The following is an 8,700-nucleotide window of genomic DNA, read 5'->3' as shown; positions in this document are numbered from 1 at the left end:
GATGGGAATGACAAGGAAAGGAAATGGTCCAGTGAGTTAGAAATGCCCACGCCAATTTCTGGTCCCATGCAGGACATCCTGCCTAGAACAGACATCACCTTGAAAAGCAAAGTTTGGTTGGAGGCCTACCAATACTATGCCTGTGGTGTGTCTAGAATGGGCTGAGTGGCCTGTTCACATCACTCAAATATTGTATTTGTCCAGATACCAAACAGAACATCTGCATTATCATCAGAAATGGAATGTTGTTATAACATGACGGTTATATCCTCTTAATTGAGTGTGTGAGTTCTCTCTTCTAGCCGGTGATCACAGTCCAAGTCCCTCCTGCTCAGCAATGAGGGCGATACCATGTGAGGACCAACCAAGACAAGAGATCCAACCCCTTAACCAACCAGCAAAAAACATGTCTTATACTTCCGTCAACAAAAATATTGTAGGCCTATATGCCTACACATACACTGAGTGTACAAAACATTAAGAACACTGTGCTTCCCACAGTTATGTCAAGATGGCTGGATGTCCTTTGGATGGTGGACCGTTCTTGATATACACGGGAAACTGTTAAGTGTGAAAAGCCCAGCAGCGCTGGAGTTCTTGACACAAACCGGTGCACCTAACAACTACTACCATACCCCCGTTCAGAGGCACTTAAATATTTTGTCTTGCCCACTCACCCTCTGAACGGCACACATACACAATCCATGTCTCAATAGTCTCAAGGCTTAAAAATCCTTCTTCAACCTGTCTCCTCCCCTTCATCTACACTGATTTAAGTGGATTTAACAAGTGACATCAATAAGGGGTCAATACTTTCAACTGGATTCACCTAGTCAGTATATGTCATGGAACGAGCAGTTCATAATGTTTTGTGCATTCAGTGTAAGTCACGCTGATGGATTTAATTTTGTAATTAAAAACTGTTTGACATGATGTAGCCTAATGTGAGTTACATTTTATTAGGGGTCCTAGCAGGTGCAGGAACCATATTGTTTTGTTAGTGTTCTTATTATATTTCCTGGGTCTTCCTTATTTTTGGTCAGTTTCTCCACAACCGATTGTTATAAGTCGCTTTAGATAAAAGCATCTACCAATGACCATATCATTATCATATGATATCACAATGTAAAGAACACAATTCAATATCATTACCAATATTTCAATGTGCATGAAAAGTGATAAAGTAGTGGCTGGAACATTAACAGAAGTTAATCTATTGTTTCTCTTCAATGACAGCGCATTCATAACGCGTCTCAAAATAGGACTAATGATCTAGAGTCAGTTTTGCATTTTAGAACATAATTAATATAATATTACATGGACATGGGGGACCAGATCCTAGATCAGCTCTCCCACTCTGAGACGCTTTATGAATACGGGCCAAGAGGTTCAATTTGTATTACAGTGCTGCTCCTTTGTGGCTAATGCAGCACTAAAATGCTGCTAGATATGAAGTGCCCATCTCTTCTAATCCATTTTTAGATGGTAGATTTGGAGTAATGGTAAATGGATAATGAAAGTGTTATGAGCAAGGGTTAGAGGTAAGAGGTACAGGGGCAAGGGTACAGCTACAAAGTCTTATACAAAGCCTAAAGAGCTGAATGAAATCCAAAAGCTGAATAAACAGACACAATATTATAGTGATTATATGATTGAGGACTCGATTCAATCAGATTCGACTAGCCAACACCCACATAGCTGGTGTTTTGATGGTGTCGGAGGTGGAACCGCTTTAGACCTGTCAAATCCACAAGAGGCTCCCGGTGTGGTGACACTGATGGTTTCTTTGAACTGATGACTTCTGCGGTTGTGGCTAGAGTATACAGAATTTTAGCTAAGCCTAACCCTTTTCCCAACCTTAATCTAATTATCCTAACGTGCTACTTCAATTTTTCTAACCTTCTACTTTAATTATTCTAACCTGCTACTTTAATTCTCCTAAAATGCTACTTTAATTCTCCAAACTGCTACTATACAGCCAGTGATTTTTGTGCTTCACACCAGAGTAAAATAGTCTCAGCGGAATGATCTAAGAGCTGGGGTGTGCAAAACCTTGCATTCTGTCACACATCCTAAATAATTTGCTGTCTAGAAAATCTATTAAAATGCATAACCTTGTCAAACGAAACATAAAAACAACAATGTAAAAGGATTGATGGGACAATGGTGGACACGCTATTGTTATGTTAGCTTTTATTTGTTCCAATCAAAGAGCAAATTAGGTAAATGAGTAAGACTTGACTTCCTGGTTTTCTGAAGCTTGTCTGGAACTTTGCTCTGCCGGTGTGTCTACAGCTGTAGAGGAAATTACAGTACCTTCATTTAATGTCTCCTCTCAGAGAAATAATGTGTTGGTTGATGATCATGGAGTGTAGGAAAATAAACATAGGGCACCAGTTGACTGTAGTTTATCAGTCCTCAGTTCTTTATCAGTTGGTTGTACAGGGCAACAACACCCTGACTCTGACTCCGATCAACCTGCCTCATTAGATGAATAAGCTGACGGTAAGACATATGCTGCATCTGAAATGGAACCCTACCCTATATAGTGTACTACTTAGGGTGTCATTCTGAACACAGTCATAGTCTACAACAATTTTCCAGTCAAAACCATCAGTTAGAATTTCCTGTCCGGCACTGAGGAAATCTAACAGTTAAGGGGGAGGAGTGTGTGAGCCTGCAGAGGGGTCAAATTCCTCTGACAACAAGGGGGCGGGATTGGATAAAAAATAACGGGGCACAAAAAGAGTTGAGGGGCGTTGGTGGTTTTGCTCAGAATTTCCGTCAAAGGAAGACTAAAGCAGACTTTTTTCAAGATTATCGAAGATTTCAGAGATCTTAATAGCATCCAACAGTTATGGCAGGTAAAACAAATATAATTTAATTGCATGGTTAGTAAAAACAAGATAATCTGGACTCTGATCTGCATGTTTGCTTTAAAAACAAACGCAATCTCATACCAGAACATTTGCATGTGAACAGCAATCTGCGCAATATGCTGTTCCCAAAGAACATTTCAATCTTTTCAGTCAATTGGGTTGTATTGCAGTAGGTTCAGCAGTCTATTGCTAGACAGTTTACTCAAATGCTCTTATCAGATGAAGAGGCCATGCCCAGCGTAGAGGATCCCCTTGTCGCAGTCACACTTCAGAGGACTCCTCACCAAAAACAGAAGTACCTGGAGTCTGAACCGAAAGCAGACTATTTTAAAGATTATCGAAGATTTCAGAGATCTTAATAGCATCCAACAGTTATGGCAGGTAAAACTAATATTGAAATGCATGGTTAGCAAAAATAAGACAATCTGGACTCTCATCTGCATGTTTGCATTGAAATCAAATGGAAAACAAACCCAACTTTGAATAGCCTACTCTCTCATTTTCAGCAGGGATGAAGCCAAAGTTCTCAATCTCATACCAGAACATTTGCATGCATTTGAAAAATCTGTTTTTGCAAAAGCTTCAATGTCCTGTTGTTTAATCTTCGCAATATGCTGTTCCGAGAGAACACTTCAATCTATTCGGTCAATTGGGTTGTATTGCAGTAGGTTTAGCAGTCTATTGCTAGACAGTTTACTCAAATGCTCTTTTCAGATGAAGAGGCCATGCCCGGCGTAGAGGGTCCCCTTGTCGCAGTGACGTTTCAGAAGAATCCTCACCAAAAACAGAAGTACCTGGAGTCTGAACCGAAAGCATTGGGGGTAAATCATCCTGAGCAAATAAATTAAGTGTAGTCTGGCAGTCTGTAGCTCATTTTACTTCACCTCTCTCTTCTCCTCCTCAGGTGACTCAGATTGCCCTCAGTGTGTTCAATATCAGTTCTGTCATTGTCATTGTCAACAACAGCATGAGCATGTTTGTTGAAGAATTACCACAAATCATTGGATCAGTGTTTGTGAGTGCCCACCATACAAGTTCTTCCTCTACTCCTTTGATTGATGTTAAATGACAAGCAAATTAAAAAGTTGAGTGTTCAGACTGTGAGGTTGATGTGACTCTTACTGTTGTACTCTCTACAGGTGATCATAGCTGGGAGTTTGGCCATAACTGCACAGAATCTCCATCTTCCCACTGTAAGTTATGCAATTTGTAGGCGAACAAGTTATTTGAGAAAACAAGTGATATGTACTGTACCAGTGGCATCTCCTCTTCTCTGCTCTCCTCTCCTCCCTCTGTCTCAGCTGAAGGCCTGTCTGGGGATGCAGGTCGTTGCCTGTGTAGCATCAGTGTCCAACTTGATCTTCTCTGTGTCATACATGGGAGGACACAATTATGGCTGCTGGGAATACAATGACGTCAACCACACTGGTCACTACAAAACTGTCACGGTTCCCTAAGACAGAACCCAGAAGCAGACCAGGACAAGGAGAGTTGAACGAAGGTGAGGGTCTATTACAGATTCAAAAGGTGCAGAATAATCCAGGAGACGGAGCGGGTGGCGGAGATGAGTAGGTGGAGGTGAAGTGGCAGATTAAACGATGGCACGGCAGGGGTTGGGTGAAGGTTCCGGGAGAATGACTGTAGACAGAAAAAAACTGAGGTAAGTACAAGGCAGGTCAACAAGGTGCAAAACAACAAAACTAACGCTAGTACTAAGAGGCTGATACGCTGACAAAACATACTGTTAATGGCTAACGATCCGGCAGGGGAATGGATGTTAGACCAGAGCCTAAGAAGGGTGATGATCAGGACCAGGTGTGCAGATTGCTGATGGGATGCAGGTGCGGAAATCAAGAGAGCTCCCCGGAGCGTTCCAGCACCCCTCGGGAAACTGGAGATCACGAGCAGAACAACTAGACCACAGACAGGACCCGACTCAGACTGCCGGGATCGTTACAGTACCCCCCTCCGACCAACGCCACCGGGCGGACTCCCCGGAGCGCCCAGGATGGAGGCGGTAGAAGTCACTGATGAGGTCAGCATCTAGGATCTGTCGCCGCGAATCCAACTCCTCTCTTCAGGACCATACCCCTCCCAGTCCACGAGATACTGGAAACCCCGGCCCCGCCGTCTGGAATCCATGATGCGTCGCACCGTGTAGGCAGGACCACCTCCGATCATCCGAGGAGGAGGAGGAGGAGGCGGAGGAGGCAACAGAGGACTGAGGAAAACAGGCTTGAGGCAGGAGACATGAAAGGTGGGATGGACTCTGAGCGTCCTCGGGAGTTTGAGTCGAACTGCCACCGGATTGATCACCTTCTCCACCACAAACGGACCAATAAACTTTGGTAACAACTTCCTAGACTCAGTCCGTAAAGGAAGATCCCGTGTGGCCAACCAGACCCTATCTCCGATGGTGTAGGTGGGAGCGGGGATCCGGCGACGATTCGCCTGGAGCTGATACCGGTCCGAAACTCTAAGGAGTGCCTTTCTGGCCCGATGCCAGGTCCGGTGGCAACGACGAATATGGGCCTGAACAGAAGGCACTGAGAGCTCCCTCTCCTGAGAAGGGAACAAGGGAGGTTGGTAGCCATACAGGCACTGGAAGGGAGACATCCCAGTGGCAGATGTAGGGAGAGTATTGTGGGCATACTCAACCCAAGGCAACTGAGAGACCCAGGAGGTGGGGTTGGAAGAGGCCAGGCAGCGTAGCGTGGATTCCATCTTCTGGTTGGCTCTCTCCGCCTGACCATTAGATTGGGGGTGAAACCCAGATGTGAGACTGACTGTAGCTCCAATGGCCAAACAGAAGGACTTCCAGACAGCAGAGGTAAACTGAGGGCCACGGTCGGAAACGATATCACTGGGCAAACCGTGGACCCTGAAAACCTCCCTAACCAGGATCTCGGACGTCTCCGAGGCAGAGGGAAGCTTGGCAATTGGCACAAAGTGGGCGAACTTGCTGAATCTGTCCACGATAGTCAGAACGACCGTGTTCCCCTCAGAAGCGGGCAACCCAGTGACAAAGTCCAGGGCCAGATCGACCATGGTCGCCGGGGAATAGGAAGGGGGTGAAGTAGTCCAGAGCTGGGCCGATTGGTACTCTTATTCTGCGCACACACTGGACAGGCAGCAACATAACCCCGAGTATCCTCGGCCATGGCAGGCCACCAAAAACGTCTGCGAAGAAACGCCATCGTCCGAGCCACGCCAGGGTGACAAGCCATCTTGCTGGCGTGGGACCATTTGAGGACCGCAGGACGAACCGACTCAGGCACAAACAACCGACCGGGTGGACCGTTACCGGGACCGGGCTGCGTCCGAAGGGCCGCCATCACCTCCTCCTCAATCTTCCACCTAACAGCTCCCACGACGCAGTTCCGGGGGAGAATTGTCTCGGTCTTGGACCCACTCTCCTCCGTCTTGGAGAACATCCGAGACAAGGCGTCCCGCCTTGCCGTTCTTAGATCCAGGTCGGAACGTCAGGGAAAAAATTGAATCGTCCGAAAAACAACGACCACCTGGCCTGACGGGAGTTGAGACGTCTAGCCGATTGCACGTAAGCAAGATTCTTGTGGTCAGTCCAGACAATAAACGGTTGCTCCGCCCCCTCCAACCAGTGGCGCCACTCCTCCAAGGCAAGTTTCACCGCGAGAAGCTCCCGGTTACCCACATCGTAATTCCTCTCCGCAGGCGAAAGGCGACGAGAGTAGTAGGCGCAGGGATGGAGTTTACTGTCCGTGGAGCATCGCTGCGACAGGATGGCGCCAACTCCCACATCAGACGCGTCCACTTCAACGACGAACTGACGGGCCGTGTCCGGTTGAGAGAGAATCGGTGCGTTGGTGAATCGCCTCTTCAAATCCAGAAACGCTCGATCCGCCTCCGATTCCACTTGAAGCTCCTGATACTGGAAGTCAAGGCAGTTAACGGAGCGGCCACACGGCTGTAATCCCGGATGAATCTGCGGTAGAAATTCGCAAACCCCAAAAAATCTCTGGAGCTGCAATCTCGTACCGGGCTGGGCCCATTCCAGAACCGCTCTAACCTTCTCCTGGTCCATCCTAATCTCTCCCCTGGAGATGATGTACCAGAAAGGATGTTGTGTGGGCGTGAAACTCGCACTTCTCGGCCTTCACGAACAGGCGATTCTCCAACAATCGCTGCAGAACCTGCCGGACATGCTGGACGTGGTCGGAAGGTTCCTTCGAGAAGATCAGAATGTCATCCAGATAAACAAACACAAAGAGACCGATCATATCTCTCAGGACGTCGTTCACCATACTCTGGAATACCGCTGGAGCATTGGTCAGTCCAAACGGCATCACCTGATACTGGAAGTGACCCATCGGTGTATTGAAACCCGTCAACCACTCGTCTCCCTCTCTGATCCGGACCATGTGATACGCATTGCGTAGGTCTAGCTTGGTGAACACCGTAGCACCCTGTAAGGAGTCGAAGGCAGAACTCATCAAGGGCAGGGGATACTTGTTCTTGACCGTGATGTCATTCAACCCCCGATAATCAATACACGGTCGAAGAGAGCCATCCTTCTTACCCACAAAGAAGAATCCTGCCCCCAGGGGTGATGACGAGGGACGAACGAGACCAGCCGCTAGGGACTCCTTGATGTAGGTCTCCAAAGCCTCACGTTCAGATCGGGAGATACTGTATAACCTTCCCTTGGGGTAGACAGCTCCAGGGAACAGGTTGATGGCACAATCATATGGTCGGTGGGGAGGGAGTGACAGAGCCTTCTGCTTACTGAACACTTTCCCCAAATCGTGATATGTCTCGGGAACCAGGGACAAATCTGGGGTTTAGCCTCAACCACCTGACTGGGAACCGAATGGGGACAGGCAGTCTTGAGACAGTTAGCATGACAATCAAGGCTCCAACTCGTTACCTTGCCCGTCACCCAATCGAACGTGGGATTGTGTTCCTTCAGCCAGGGGTATCCAAGGACCAGAGGAACATGGGAAGACGGCAGAATGAAGAATGAAATCATCTCCGAATGATTCCCGACAACAGCATCTTAACCGGTTCAGTCCTCATCGTGATACGTGCCAGACTACTGCCGTTCAGAGTGGTCGCTTCAATGGCTTCCGGCAATTGCTCCTTGGAAAGCCCCAGCTGTTCCACCAACTCGGCATCAAGAAAGCTTCCATCGGCACCTGAATCGACAAAAGCGTTAATCGCTAAGCTCTGATTCCTGTTCACAAGGGTAGCCGGGAAACGGGGGTCTGACAGAGGTACTGAGAGGTTGAAACTGGCTCGCTAAAAGTCCTCCCAACTTTAGCTGAGCCGGGCAGTTTGACGACCGCCGGGAACAAGTGGAGATGTAATGTCCCGAGCTACCACAGTAGAGGCAACAGTTGGTCTTACGTCTATGTTGACGCTCCTCCTTGGTTAACCCGTGCCGCCCCACTTGCATGGGTTCAGAATCGGGAGAGAGAACCTCTCCACTAATCCTTTGTGGTGGAGAATGATCGACGTGTTCTGGTCCACCACCCGACCCGACTGGGAACTGAGAAGCTGATCGATTGGACGGGACCCCATTGCTTCTCCCTCCTTCGCTCTCGGACTCGATTATCCACCCGAATAGACAAGGCTACCAAGCTGTCCAGGTCACTAGGCTCCGGATAGGAGATCAACTCATCCTTGAGCTGCTCCGACAGACCCTGGTAAAGGCCGCTTGCAGAGACTCCTCATTCCACCCACTCTCCACAGCCAACGTCTTGAACTCGATCACGAAGTCGGCCACGCTGCGAGTTCCTTGGCGAGCGAAAACAGGCGCCTAGCTGCGTCCCTCCCTCGGACG

This window comes from Coregonus clupeaformis, chromosome 15, assembly GCF_020615455.1.
Source record: "Coregonus clupeaformis isolate EN_2021a chromosome 15, ASM2061545v1, whole genome shotgun sequence".
Classification (NCBI taxonomy): domain Eukaryota; kingdom Metazoa; phylum Chordata; class Actinopteri; order Salmoniformes; family Salmonidae; genus Coregonus; species Coregonus clupeaformis.
The sequence above is the reverse complement of the archived record's forward strand: the minus strand, read 5'-3'. Positions refer to the sequence as shown.